Consider the following 13,967-nt stretch of genomic DNA (forward strand, 5'->3'; position numbering starts at 1 on the left):
CATTGGGAAACCCAAAGTTATCTGTATCCCTTCCATAGATACCTCCTCTATGCAATTGATTCTAACCTTCATGCCAGCCATTGGTTCAGGATGAACTAAAGTGTTCACAGCTTCCATGTTATGACTGCCGCTAGCTGAACACCAGACTTTAAATCGTCTCCATTGCTTATGGAAAGTTGCCATTCCCCCTCCCCATTACCAAGCCAATTTAGTCATAGTCATAGAGAGGCTCATCCATCTATAATTCCCTGGCTTGTCTTTACCACCCTTCTTAAACAGTTGCACCACGTTTGCCAACCTCCAGTCTTCCGGCATCTCACCTGTAACTATCAATGATACAAATATCTCAGCAAGAGGCCCAGCAATCACTTCTCTAGCTTCCCCACAGAGTTCTTGGGTACACCTGGTCAAGTCCTGGGGATTTATCTACTCTTAACCGTTTCAAGACATCCAGCACTTCCTCCTCTGTAATCATAGAGTCTTAGAAATGTACAGCATGGAAACAGACCCTTCGGTCCAAATTCCACACTGACCAAATATCCCAACCCCATTTAGTCCCACCAGCCAGCACTCGGCCCATATCCCTCCAAACCTTTCCTATTCATATACCCATCCAGATGCCTTTAAATGTTGCAATTATACTAGCCTCCACCATTTCCTCTGGCAGCTCATTATATACAGGTTTCACCCTCTGCGTGAAAAAGTTGCCCCTTAGGCCTCTTTTATATCTTTTCTCTGTCACCCTAAACCTATGCCCTCTAGTTCTGGACTCCCCCACCCCAGGGAAAAGACCTTGTCTATTTATCCTATCCATGCCACTCATTATTTTATAAACCTCTCTAAGGTCACCCCCCCACAGCGTCCAATGCTCCAGGGAAAACAGCCCCAGCCTATTCAACCTCTCCCTATAGCTCAAATGCTCCAACCCTGGCAACATCCTTGTAAATCTTTTCTGAACCCTTTCAAGTTTCACAGCATCTTTCTGATAGGAAGGAGACCAGAATTGAATGCAATATTCTAAAAATGGCCTAACCAATGTCCTGTACAGCTGCAACATGACCTCCCAACTCCTGTACTCAATACTCTGACCAATAAAGGAAAGCATATCAAACGCCGCCTTCACTATCCTACCTACCTGCAACTCCATTTTCAAGGAGCTATGAACCTGCACTCCAAGGTCTCTTTGTTCAGCAATACTCCTTAGGACCTTACCCTTAAGTGTATAAGTCCTGCTAAGATTTGCTTTCCCAAAACGCAGCACCTTGCATTTATCTAAATTAAACTCCACATGCCACTTCTCAGCCCATTGGTCCATCTGATCAAAATCCTGTTGTAATCCGAAGTAATCTTCTTTGCTACACTTTCAATTTTGGTGTCATCTGCAAACTGGCTAAGTATACCTCTATACATCCAAATCATTTATATAAATGACGAAAATTAGTGGACCCAGCACCGATCCTTGTGGTCTCCAATCTGAAAAACAACCCTCCACACCATCCTCTTATCTTCTATCTTTGAACCAGTTCTGTATCCAAATGGCTAGTTCTTCCTGTATTCCATGAGATCTAACCTTGCTAACCAGTCTCTCATGGGGAACCTTGGCGAATGCCTTACCGAAGTCCATATAGATCACGTCTACCGCTCTGCTCTCATCAATCCTCTTTGTTACTTCTTCAAAAAGCTCTATCAAGTTTATGAGACATGATTTCCCACGCACAAAGCCATGTTGAATATCCCTAATCAGTCCTTGTGTTTCCAAATACATGTACATCCTGTCCCTCTGGTTTCCCTCCAATAACTGGCCCACCACTGATGTCAGGCTCAGTGGTCCATAGTTCCCTGGCTTGTCCTTAGCTCCTTTCTTAAACAGTGGCACCACGTTAGCCAACCTCCAGTCTTCCGGCACCTCACTGTGAATATCGATGATACAAATATCTCAGCAAGAGGCCCAGCAATCACTTCTTTAGCTTCCCACAAAGTTCTAGGGTACACCTGATCAGGTCCTAGGAATTTATCCACTTTTATGCGCTTCAAGACAACCAACACTTCCTCCTCTGTAATATGGACATTTTTTCAAGATGTCACCATCCATTTCCCTACATTCAATATCTTCCAAGTCCTTTCCCACAGTAAATACTGATGTAAAATACTCGTTTAGTATGTCTCCCATCTCATGCAGGTCCACACAAAGGCTGCCTTGTTGATCTTTGAGGGCTGAAAATGTGTTGCTGGAAAAGCGCAGCAGGTCAGGCAGCATCCAAGGAGCAGAAAGAAGGGCTCATGCCCGAAACGTCGATTCTCCTGTTCCTTGGATGCTGCCTGACCTGCTGCGCTTTTCCAGCAACACATTTTCAGCTCTAACTTTTTCCATTACCTATTTTAAAACTAATAGAATGATGGTCACTGGCCCCAAGGTGCTCCCTCACTGACACCTCTGTCACCTGCCCTGCCTTATTTCCCAAGAGTGGGTCAATTGTTTGCACCTTCTGTTATAGGTACATCCACATACTGAATCAGAAAGTTTTCTTGTACACACTTAACAGGTTCCTCTCCATCTAAACCCTAAACACTATGGCAGTCCCAGTCTATGTTTTGAAAGTTAAAATCCCTTATAATAACCACCCTATTATTCTTACAGATAACTGAGATCTCCTTACAAATTTGTTTCTCAATTTCCCTCTGACTATTAGGGGGTCCATAATACAATCCCAATAAGGTGATCATCCCTTTCTTATTCCTCAGTTCCACCCAATAACTTTCCTGGATGTATTTTCAGGAATATTCTCCCTCAGTACAACTGTAATGCTATCCCTTATCAAAAATGTCACTCCCCTTCCTCCCTTGCCTCCCTTTCTGTCCTTCCTGTAGCACTTGTAGCTAGCAGCTGCCAGTCCTGTCCATCCCTGAGCCATATTTCTGTAATTGCAATGATATCCCAGTCCCATGTTCCTAACCATGCCCTGAGTTAATCTGTCTTCCCTGTTAGGCCCCTTGCATCGAAATAAATGCAGTTCAATTAACCAGTCCTACCTTGCTCTCTGCTTTATCCCTGCCTGCCCTGACTGTTTGACTGGCCTTTGTTCTTAACTGTACCAGACTCAGATTGATCTCTTTCCTCAGTATCTTCCTGGGTCCCACCTCTCCCCCACCGCCACCCCCCTCCCCCTTACTAGCTTAAATCCTCCCGAGCAGTCTAGCAAATCTCCCTGCCAGTATATTAGGCCCTTCCAATTTAGGTGCAATTCATCCTTCTTGTACAGGTCACTTCTACCCCAAAAGAGCTTCCAATGATCCAAAATTGTGAATGCTTCTCCCATACATCAGCTCCTTGTCCATGCATTTATCTGCTCTATCCTCCTATTCCTGCCCTCAGTAGCTCATAGCACCGGGAGTAATCCAGATATTACTACTCTCAATGACATCCTTTTTAAACTCCTGTCTAACTCTCTGTACTCTCCCTTCAGAATCTCAACCTTTTCCCTTCCTATGTCGTGGATTCCAATGTGTACAATGACCTCCTGCTGGCCCCTGTTCCCCTTGAGAACATTCTGCACCTTTCTGAGACATCCTTGACCCTGGCACCAGGGAAGCAACGCACCATTTTGATTTGCTGCTGAAACCCTTTCAAATCTAGATTTGATATTCCAGAATGATCTCACATTGCCCATCCTCTGAAATTTAAACTGTTTACAGTTTTCCAAACATGCAAAGTCTTGTTTGTTTCAAACCCTTAATCTTGTTTGATCTCATTGCCCTCCTGTTGCAAGGTTTGAAATTTTAAAATTATAATCTTCTTTATTGAAATATTCCATGGCATCACCCTTCCAATCAATTGGAAACCCTGTATCCCATAAAACCATGCTCAAAAGTTGATCCTCTGACTCCAACCTCTGAATCTCTCCCCCACCCCTCTCCTCACCAACAGCTGCAATTTTTTGAGCAACCAGGGTTCTATTCACTGAAAACCCCTTCCCAATGATCTCCACCTGACAATTTCTATTAAAAAATTGGTTACCCCTTCCTCATGTCACAACAAGGAAGTTTTATGTTATAATGTATTAAGATTGATATTTTGATTTGTAAGCGTGTTCAATTTTGGAATAGGTAGAGACAGTTGCAGCTTTGGTTTTATGTAGGTTTCAACTCACCCAGAGTTGAGGGAGCAAAATAAATAGATGTAAGCCAGACCTGCACCTTAGGCAAAGACAATTGGATGTGAATATAGGAGGTATGGTTGGTAAATTTGAAGATTACACCAAAATTGGTGTAGTAGACAGCGTAGCAAGTAACTTCAGAGTACAACAGGACCTTGATCAGGTGGGCTGAGGAGTGGCAGATGGAGTTTGATCTAGATAAATGTGAGGTGCTACATTTGGTGGGGCAAATCAGGGAAGGTCTTATACACTTAATGGTAAGGTCCTGGGGAGTGTTGCCAAACAAAGGGACCTTGGAGTGCAGGTTCATAGTTTCTTGAAAGTAGAGTTGCAGGTAGATAGGATAGTGAAGGTAGTGTTTGGTATGCTTTCCTTATTGGTCACAGTATTGAGTGCAGGAGTTGGGAAGTCATGTTGTGGCTGTACAGGACATTGGTTAGGCCACGTTTGGAATACTGCGTGCAATTCTGGTCTCCTTGCTACAGGAAGGATGTTGTTAAACTTGAAAGGGTTCAGAAAAGATTTACAAGGATGTTGCCAGGGTTAGAGGATTTAAACTATAGGGAGAGGCTGAGGGGTGAACTTATAGAGGTTTATAAAATCATGAGGGGCGTGGATAGGATGAATAATCTATTCCCTGGGGTAGGGGGTCCGAAACTAGAGAGCTTAGATTAAGGTGAGAGGGAAAGATTTAAAAGGGACCTAAGGGGCAACTGTTACATGCAGAGGGTGGTGCATGTTTAGAATGAATTGACAGAGGAAGTGGTGGAGGCTAGTACAATTACAACATTTAAAAAGCATCTGGATGGGTATATGAATAAGAAGGATTCAGAGGGAGAGGCCAAATGTTAGCAAATGAGATGAGACTAATTTAGGCTATCTGGTCGGTTTGGATGAGTTGGATGAGTTTCTGTGCTGTACATCTCTATGATTCTATGACAATTGTAACCTTATTGTGAGAATACTGTGGGAGCTCATGCTCAATTGAAGAAAGAGTTGTGAGGGGGAAAAGAGGCTAGAAGATCTGCCTACCTTGGAGTTGGAAGATGACATCTACAGGAAACTAATTGGGCAAAAACAGTTCAGCTTGGGAACAAGCAAAGTGAAGCAGCTTGTCAAGTACTGTAAAACAATTGTTGGACTAAAAGGTTTACAGAAAATGAGAGGAAACAGGGTGTACAGGAGACAACCTGTATTAAAGCAAATCCTGGGGGTACTGGAAATCTGAAATGAAAACAGAGTGCTGGAGAAACTCAGTGAGTTAACCTGAAGAATTTAACTGTCGCCCTTTCCATAGATGCTGTCAGATCTGCTAAATTTTGCCAGCACTTTCTGCTTTAATTAAACCACCTTGTATCTGTCCAAAAAACAACAACAAATGGAACTGGGATGTTCTGATTTTTAAATTGCTAAATATGAAAGCAATGAGGTTCAAGGTTGAACTCAGAAGTCACCACTTATGGTATTTTATAGAAATGTTATACAGTCACCAAACCACAAGCAAACTTAAGGATCCTCATTGCATCTCATAATTTGGAGAATAGCTAGCACATTAAGCAGAAGACAAAGAGAATTCCAGAGAGCTTTGGCATTCTTGGTCTGGTCCAGATGAAGAGGTGAATGAACCCTCAAGAATGTGAAATCAAGCAGTCAAAAGGGAGACTGAAGAAGAACTGTTGATTAAAAGTCTTGACAAACTACAGTCTTACATTATTTGCTTTGTTTTTATTATCTCACAATAAAGTCTGTATTGTTTAAAACATTACATCTTTTGGTGTAGTTTTTCCAGTTTCTCACTGGATGCTCAAGTTTCTGTTTAGTTACTGTTCTCAATAGAACTCTTAACACCAATAGCCTCTTCTTGCAATAAAAAGTGTGTTTATACTGTACATTATCTTATTGGAATGCAGAGTGTAGGAGCTCGGGTTTCTATAAGGATTTGAATTGATCTGATTTATTATCATCATGTATATCGAGAATACAGTGAAAAGTAGTGTTTTGCGTGCCATGCAGGCAAAAAACATACCTTACGTAAGTCCATTAGAGTAATAGAATACAGTGCAAAAAAAAGTAGAACGATTATAATAGATGAGTCCAGTCTGAACTGAAATTTGTATCAATTTATGGTGATTAATTTAGGTGCAGAAAAGATTCAGGAGAATGTGTCCAGAATTATGAACTTTTGTTATAAAAATAGATTGAAGAAGTTGGAACAGTTTCCTTGGAGAACAAAAGTCGCGAGGAGGTTTGTAAAAAAGGTACAAACACAGAATTCCAGGAAACTCAGCCATTGCTTTAAACAAAAATGTATTCATATTCATGAGGGGCCTGGACAAAGTGAATAGGAAGAAAATATTGGGTGGCACCATGGCTCAGTGGTTAGCACCACTGCCTCACAGCACCAAGGTCCCAGGTTGGATTCTAGCCTCAGGCGACTGTCTGTGTTGGGTTTCCTCCCATAGTCCAAAGATGTGCAGATCAGGTGAATTGGCCATGCTCAATTGCCCATAGTGTTAGGTGCATTAGTCAGAGAGAAATGGGTCTGGGTGGGTCTCGGTGTGGACTGGTTGGGCTGAAGGGCCTGTTTCCGCACTGTAGGGAATCTAATCTAATCTAAAATACTCCAAGTGGCGAAGGTACAGTGGTGCCTTGGAATCAGAATTTAGTTTGTTCCAGGAGGCTGTTCGGATTGCGAAAAGTTCGGATTCCGAAACTATTTTCCCCATAGGAAATAATGGAAAGTGAATTAATCCGTTTCTGGACCCAATAAAACACATTTCCAAGACAGTTTTAACTGCAAATACACATGGTTAAGGTAAAGTAAGATGAGTAAATGACCTAAATATCAAGTAATAATAATAAAAACAAGAAATAAATGTACTAACATGAAAATAACTTCATTTACCTTAGTGAGGAGTGCTAATGGTGCATGTGGAAGCTGGAGACTAGGAAGGAGGGAGAGGGTTTACTGCTGGGAAGGTGAGTCACCTTCCATAATAACATCAGGTAACTGTGCTTCTGGTGTTTGCTCTCTTTGTCTCTTCATTGTCGTAACACTAAGACCACTTGTAGAGGACTCACTGGACTGGCTTTCTTTAGAGGTAAAAACAACGACTGCAGATGCTGGAAACCAGAGTTTAGATTAGAGTGGTGCTGGAAAAGCACAGCAGTTCATTTAGAGTGGTGCTGGAAAGCTTTCTTTAGAGAACCACCTTTCCAAAATTGTCTGGTGTTGGCGACTTTTCAGAATTTTTCTGAAATGGTCAATCACATTGTCATTGAACAGGTTTATGCTCTGCCTTGTTAGGATGCCACTTTCCAACAATGGCCTGTGTTTTAGACCACAGGGAGCACAGTTCCTTAATTTCAGCACTGGAAATGTTTCTTCCTCTTCCTCCTCTGAAGAAATTTCCTCTGCCACTTCTTCTTGCTGTGTCTTGTGGAGGTGCTGAAGTTATTCTGTGGTGAGTTCATTCTTGTGATCCTCCACATCCTCTTCACTCACCTCCAAGCCCATGGACTTGCCCAGAGACACAATAACAGGCAGAACAGGTGGTTCTTTGAAGCCTTCAAAGTCTCTCCCTGCAACACATTCAGGCCAGAGTTTCTTCCAGGCAGAGATCATTGTCCTCAGAGACACTTCCACCCATGTTTTGTCTATGACTCTTAAGCAATGGAGGACATTATAATGATCTTTCCAAATGTCTGAGGGTCAGTTCAGTCTTGTTTGTCACCTCAAAGCATCTCTGGAACATAGCCTTGGTGTACAGTTTTTTGAAATTTGAGATAACTTGCTGGTCCATGGGTGGATGAGAAGAGTGGTATGGGGGGCGGGGGGGTGGGTGGGAGAAAGAACTTCACCTTGATGAAGCTATATCCGCCCACCAAATCTTCTTCCAAGCCTGGAGGATGAGCAGGAGCATTGTCCATCACAAGAACAGCCTCAGCAGTAGATTCTTTTCCTCAAGATAAGCCTTCACAGAAGGGGCAAACTCCTCATGAATCCCCTCAGTGAAGAACTCCCTGGTAACCCATGCTTTCATGTTTACCCTCCACATAACATTAAGCTTGCTCTTCATAACATTGTTCTTTTTGAATACACGTGGATTCTCTGAATGGTATACAAGCAAAGGCTTTATCTTGCAGTCTCCACTAGCATTACCACAGAACAAGAGAGTAAGCCTGTTTTTCATTGGCTTATGGCCTGGTAAAGACTTCTCTTCCTTAGTTATATAGGTCCTCCTTCGCATCCTTTTTTCCAGAAGAGGCGTGTCTTATCACAATTGAACACCTGTTGTGCCACATACCCTCAGTGTTCACAAACGCACTAAATTTCTTCACAAAATTTGCTGCTGCATCCACATTCGAACTAGCAGCCTCTCGATGCATCACGACACTGTGGATCCCAGTTCTCTTCTTAAAGTTTTCAAACCACCCCCTACTAGACTTAAACTCATCACTATCAGCACTACTTCCAGGCACGTCTTTTTTTAAGATCAGCATACAGGATCCTGGCTTTCTCACAAATTATGCCCTCAGAGATGGGATCACCAACCAACTGTTTTTCGTTTATCCACACTAAGAGGAGTTTTTTCACCTCCTCTATAAACGCTGATCTCTTAGAGGTCACAGTCGTAACACCTTTTGCCACATCAGCTGCTTTTATCACTTCTTTATTTTTCAGATTTTGGCATCTCAAACATGGCAGCGAGATCAGACACATGCGTACCGCTCTCATGCTTAGCGATAAGTTCTTTCTTCAACTCAATTGTCGTTCTCCCGGACTTCCTCTTACTTTTATTTGCTACACTGCTCTTCTTGGGTGCCACGGTGAATGCACAAGGGTGATCATTTTAAAAAGCCAGCACAAATCAAGGTGAAAACACGAGGTAAACTAGTGAAGGACACACGAGAGATGCTTTCATGACTACTTCCGGGGACGAACTGAACAAACAATGTGCGACCTGAACGGTACGTGGTGTTCGGATTCTGAAAATGTGTTTGGATTTTAGGGCAAAGTTTTCTCGTAATAATTGTTCGGATTCAGAGTTGTTCGAACAATAGGGCGCTCGGATTTCGGGGTCACCACTGTATTAGGAAGTGGAGAGCGCAGATATAAAAAAGATTCGCAAAATTAGAAAAGGTGACATGAAAAAAAAACTGCCTGTCAATGTGGTAGAGGCAATTTCAAAAGTTTTATTCAAAATGGAATTAGACCGCCACTCACAAAGGAAGAATGTTATGAGAGACAATGGGCCAAATGGCCTCCTTCGGTACTGTAACACCTTCTGGTGATGTTCCTCCAAGCCAGCAGGGGCTGCAATCAGTAAAGAACAGTTTTAAGGACGATGGTTTGCAAACCCTGCCCCCAGCTTCCTGTGCTGGAGGCGAAGTGGGAGAGGAGGAGAGGTTGGTTTATGCTTGCTGGAGTTCAGAGGTGAGAACCTCGGTCTGATTGAATGGTGAAGAGTAACACTCGCCTGCTACATTGTAACAAGGCGGCGAAGTATCACAGCGATACCGACCTGGCCGATCAACACACGGGATACAATGGAGCCATGAAGATCACTGATTCTTATTCAGTGAGGCATGATAGAGAGGTTTGGGAAGAAGGTAAAGTGAAGTGAGAGCAAGGGCGAGGAAGAAAAAGCGGTAAGATTTTAAAAAAAATATATTTTCCATTCACCCCGGCTCTCATAGGAATCTTAAAACACGAATATTTACAACAGTTAAGTTATTCCAGGGCTCACTTGAAGAGTTGCCTCGGTTCCCATGGTGAAGCGTTGTCTGTCCCTCCCTCGCCGTTCTGAAAAAAAAGGTTTTATTTCCCCCTGTAGCCGGGAGGCATGTCCTTCAAAACCTTCATTTAAAATAAACTTTTCAGGTGTTGTATTTAATGATCATCCCACCTCATTAATTTCCCGCGTGCCTCGTCCGTTTTTTAACAGCGGGCAATGAAATGCTCTCCAGTCCAAGCAAAAACAAAATGTACAATTTGCTCTAATTTTTTTTGAAAAAAGAAGTAACATTTGGGTTTGCTCCAACCAAACGGGAATCGAGAAGGGCACCGTCTCCAGCTATGCTGCACCGTGTTTCTGAGTTCATCTCTGAATTTTGCTGGGCGTGTTGCCAAAATTCCTGAACATAGAAATTCTGGTAGACAGAACTTTTTTAAATTAAGGCTTGAAATTTAGCATTCTCGCCGTTACCGATCCTATGGTCAAAAAATAAGCAGAATTCGTCCTGCTATTGTTTTTTGTCCTCTCAATAATGTTGTATTCCTGTCTTGAGTCATTTTTATTTCAAATATATATTTTTCTCATAAAATCATTTGTACATCCATGCAAATGCTCTAACTCAGTTTTGTATAGTCTTTGTTTTTAGAAAACAAACATTGAAATTTTGACATTCCGACCTATCCGGGGTTGCACCTTTTTATTTCAAAAATATACTTTATTCATGAAGGTATATTTTTATATATATACAGTCACAAACACAGTTCGGTCCGGGACATTAGCATATCAAGGAAACAAACATTCGAATTTGACTCTTCAAACAAACCAAAGGCATATCTTTCTTGAACCAGGCTATCCTTGCATGCATTTGAAGCACCAGGAAGGTCCGATAACTGAAGGGACCCCCATTTAACTTCAGCCTGGAGTCGTACTTGTTTTATTTTTTAAAAATTTACACGTTATTCAGAAAAGATCAATGAATACACATAGTCACAAATGCAGTTCGGTTCTATACAGTAGCATATCAAGGAAACAAACAAACATTGGAGTTTGACTTTATTCAAACACCAGTTCACTTTATAAGCCAGTTCAAAGTTGGATTTTTGTTTTGTTTCATGTTATTTACTATCCTGCATTATAATACCACTTTTGGCTGGAGGTGACACCATAAAGCTTTATAGTATTTAGTATAACAGTACCAGTGTGAATGCATCATTAAGGGTTTGAGGAATTAATACAATTAGGAGTAAAAGATTCTTTCAGTTTTTTTTCCCATTCAAGTAGCAGAAGGTATTTGATAGTATTACAGTTTTGCGAAAAACTAAGGAGAAAATCCACTTGAAGCTCTATTGAGAATTTTAGTTTAGATGACAAAATTTTGCTAAATGCCCACGTGCATGTGGGTCTTCAAATAATGCACAGCATGGAGTGCAAAATGTAATGAAGTCTCCATATGCCAAAGTCTGTAAAATAATTCGCATTATACATGAATATGCTTGTTTCTGTACTGACATGTTGGGAAAATACCACATTCCACAGGAATTCTTTTTAACTTTAATTTCTTTAGCAGATCATTGTTAGTTTGAAAAAGTCCAGTTTTTCCATAGCTATCTTTAAAAGGTAAATAATATTAGAATATGAAAATTAGTTTGGTCCAAAAAAGGCAATAGTTATTTATTTTTCCTTGATTTATGTTCTCCCTTCCACCGTCTCCTTTTCTGTTCAGTCTGCACAGTCAATGAGTTGGACTGTACAAACAATATATCTTGAACTAAGGTTGGATTTGGAAACACTTGTGCATTTTTTTTCTTAGTCTCTTTAGTTTTCTTTTCCAAATGATGTCTCTAGTGTTAAAATAATTTGGAGATTTTCAGAAAAAGTCTCTGAATTCCATGGAAAGAAAATAATGTAATGTCCAGCATGATAAATAATATTATATTCTAGAGAACATGTGAGAATCTTGATCCATATATCTAAAGCATTAGAGTTTCCAATATATATCTGAACTCTGATTTGAATGCTTTTAAACAAGGTATTTATTTGTATAGGTTTATAAGATAACTTCTGATAATATGATGGATGAATGGACTCAGACTGTAATAGTTTATGGTAATGGCTTAATCATCAAATATTTAAAGAACCAAATTGAAAGCCACTCAATTCAACTGATAAACGTTTCAATTTTTGTAATAACTTTCATGATTTATAATGTAACTTAAAATAAAATGGTACCACAATATTATTAACTGTTTCATATCAGTAAAGTTACTACTATACCTGTGTTTAGTATTCATCCTAGAGATTAAATTGCGCCACAAACTAACTTCTCTCTGTAGCCATAACCTCTCCTACATTCTTCTCAATGGCAACTTGTGGAGCCCTGTTTCACTTGTCTGATCATTACTGATCACTGTCAAACTTTGCTTAATTGCATGCCACCTTTCAGGTCAATTGGCTGTCCATGTTTCCAGCGCACGAATTGAATTTTTTTTTTAACAACTTTAGGCCTGGGCGCCAAAAGGAGGGGAAAGGCGGTCTCATGGAGATGGAGAATTGTAGATGCTAGAAAGTCAGAGTCAATAAAATGTGGAGCTGGAAAAAGGACAGTAGGTCAAGCAGCATCAGAAGAACAGGGGAGTTGACATTTCGCTAAGATCCTTCATCAACACCCAATGTGGTGGTCTGCCAGTGTGGAAGTCTTGGCCTTATGTAGGGGTGGTCTTCATCTTGAGCGTCCAGATATTCCAGCAGCCCAGCAAACAGCCTTGTCCAGGAGTGATGGTCTCGGCCCAGCATGATGGCCACCTTTGGAGGTTTCTGGCCCAATAGTCCACTGGACTGGCATAGCGGTCTTGTCCTGGCTGTGTCTTCAGGGTATTCCACTATTCATTAATTGGCTTTCCACAAGCCCAGCAGCCGTTAACTAAACTGTGATGAACTTTATCTTGATATCACATTTTAAAAATAATTATATGTGACTTCTGATATTGATGTCAATGCTGTGGTGGGGTGACTTATAAACATTTTCACTGTATTTTTCATGTAAAAATACAAGTGACAATAAATTTTTATTCTATTCAATACTAACTTTAATACCCAAGCATCCTACAAAATGTATGCATTAAAATACAGACCTTAATCAATGACTTAGTGTTGCTAATTGACATTAATGTGATGAATGAAGTTTTTTCTTTGAACATAGGTGTCGGAACTTGTTCTAGGCAGTGGTGTGAAACAGGCTGTATTGGATGGGCTGCTAGTTATATTCTGTGTCTGTCAGTCAGTTTTATTTTTATTGGTCAGATAGTGCCTGCTTTGCCCCGGTATCTGGTATAAGTTTCTACCCCATAAATCATTTTATTAATTTATAGGATGTGAGCATCACTGGTCTCCAGATCTTTAATTGTCATTGAGAAGGGGTGATGTGCTGCTCTTTTGAAATGCTGTCGTCCATGTGGTGTAGATATATCCATAGTGCTGTTTGTATGAGAATTCCAGGACTTAGTTGATCCAGGGACAGTGAGGGAATGGCTAATTTGTGGCTTGGAGGCAAACCTGCAAGTGTTGTTGTTCTCCTGTATCTGGCATACTTGTCTTTCTATGTGGTAGAGATCATGGATTTAGGAGACGCTGAGAAAATAGTCTCGGTGAGCTGTTGCAGATGACACCCGTTGCTACCACTGTGTGGCAGTGGCGTAGGATGTGAATATTTGAGGTGCTGGACGAGATGTCAGTCATGTGGGCTGCTTTGTATGTGATGGTGTTATTTGAGCTTATTGAATGTTCATGGAGCTATCCAGTCAGGCAAATATCTATTGCACCTCCTAACTTAGTCCATTTAGGTGGTAGGCAGACTTTGAGTAGTCAGGAGGTGAGTTATTCACTGCAGAATTCCCAGTCTCTGATCTGGTTGGTGTGTTAGCTGAATACTTGAGTCATTAGTTATCCAATATGTTGGATCCTAATCCTAATGTTCTTTTATTGCATAATTAGACAACTAATCTTTGGTTGGCCATAGAGTCATAGAGATGTACAGCATGGAAACAGACCCTTTCGTCCAATCCGTCCATGCCGACCA

The 13,967-nt window shown here is 41.1% G+C and overlaps 1 protein-coding gene across 4 annotated transcripts in view; it reads left to right on the forward strand.

The window, feature by feature from the left end:
* Positions 1 to 9,530: 9,530 nt before the first annotated feature.
* The window catches only part of ninl (ninein-like), a 157,668-nt gene continuing 153,231 nt past the window's right edge, over positions 9,531 to 13,967 (forward strand). For 3 of the 4 annotated variants that reach the window (XM_072581295.1, XM_072581297.1, XM_072581296.1), the window contains exon 1: positions 9,531 to 9,806. The gene's annotated coding sequence lies outside the window, so the exon portion shown is untranslated. The remainder of the gene's footprint in view (positions 9,807 to 13,967) is intronic. The other variant, XM_072581298.1, reaches the window with a different exon arrangement.

This window comes from Chiloscyllium punctatum, chromosome 11, assembly GCF_047496795.1.
Source record: "Chiloscyllium punctatum isolate Juve2018m chromosome 11, sChiPun1.3, whole genome shotgun sequence".
Classification (NCBI taxonomy): domain Eukaryota; kingdom Metazoa; phylum Chordata; class Chondrichthyes; order Orectolobiformes; family Hemiscylliidae; genus Chiloscyllium; species Chiloscyllium punctatum.